Source organism: Saccostrea cucullata, unplaced genomic scaffold (genome assembly GCF_032062105.1).
Source record: "Saccostrea cucullata isolate Sc308-1 unplaced genomic scaffold, CSIRO_AGI_Scuc_v1 ctg11201, whole genome shotgun sequence".
Classification (NCBI taxonomy): Eukaryota; Metazoa; Mollusca; class Bivalvia; order Ostreida; family Ostreidae; genus Saccostrea; species Saccostrea cuccullata.
The window spans coordinates 22,902-24,459 of record NW_026927661.1 but is presented as its reverse complement, the minus strand read 5'-3'; positions in this window follow the sequence as shown (position 1 = coordinate 24,459).

The window sequence follows — 1,558 nt, the reverse complement described above, 5'->3', positions numbered from 1 at the left end:
GACATGATAATTAAAATTAACCAAGGAAGTTTGAAATGGAATTTGAATTCTGAATATGTTTTTATACAAAAAAGTCTTCTAGAGAAGAATAAGTCCCAGAATACATTCTTCGGCAATATATTGTGATGATGAAGAAAAAAATTATGTTTAGATATGTTGTATTGTTATTATATTTTGTATTGTGTTTCGTAAGACTGCTATACGATTTCTTTTTCCACCGCCACTTTATTTATTGCAGTTCGGTTTTCAAGTGAAATAAATTTAGGTATGACGTCATCATCTTGGAGAAACTCATTATTCATCGCAATTGTGTTGATGGGAACTTTCTTAATTATAGGAGTGATGTTCTTCATAAAGTCTTGGTATGATCCACATATCATCAAAACTTTGACTAAAAAATAAAATAATTCTTGAAATCTTTACCTTTCAATTAATGCTTTCATATGATTTGCATTGCCCACGATATTGAAATGACTTTATGCTTAAAGGTTCATTAAAATGAAAACTCGTGCAGCAGGTAATCAAAGGGGGGGGGGGGGGGCATCACCAGACAGTAAACAAAACGGTTTGGAAAAATGCTTAATATTCAAATATGATAGAAAATTTGTATTTTACAAATGATAATGTTATTTCTTTCTTATTTTTTTTAATGTAGAGAATATTGTACAGGAGAACAATATTGGTCTGTGGAATATAGACAATCAAAGATAGAAAGAAAATATCCTACATACTGACAACGATAGTAACAGATGATGATACAAAACAGAAACTAAAGAAAGGAGCTTTGAGAATATGTATGTCATGTATGCACTTTAATAAAGTAATTATAATTGCATCCAAATGAATATTTTGAAAGTTAATTAAGAAGAATATTACAGGTCGTGATATTTATTTTTTATTGAGGGTTACTGCCAGATTCTATGGAAACCGTTTTTACACCCCTTACATGTAATATAAACAGTTCCTATCTAATTTCTTACTTCAAAAAGGTTGAACAATTCGACTGTTTTCCTCTACTGTGGATCCAGGAAATGTTAAAGAAATGATGTTGCCCGCTGGCTTTAAATAGCACTTTTTCTCATTCTGCAAACTTCGACTGATTCGTATTATCGCGAGTTAAATGAAATCAGCAGGGGAATGCCGAGTAATTTCAACCTGTCTTTTAAGGTAAACAGACATGACCGATCTTCCTTTGCCGTTGCGAACGAGGATGAAATCCAGTAGATTCTTAAAAGTAAAAATACACGTAAACTCTCTCTCTCTCTCTCAGTTTTATTTACTATCAAATTCATGAATTTGATTTAGAAGGAGTATAGAAAAATGGTGTTGTCAGGAGTCTCGAGAAACATTCCACCTGTTTGACCAGAGTACAAGCTGTTTCCAGCGGTCGACGGCCTTAGGCAACAACTTGCACTCCGGGCCAGCAGATCAATTGACTGTTTCCCTCTACTGCAGTCAACAACTGTATAATGTAAATGCAATCTTTTTTGAAAATTGTTTTCGTTTTATATTCTTACAGGGTTCAAATCGAACGATGAAAACTACATAAAAAGGAAAA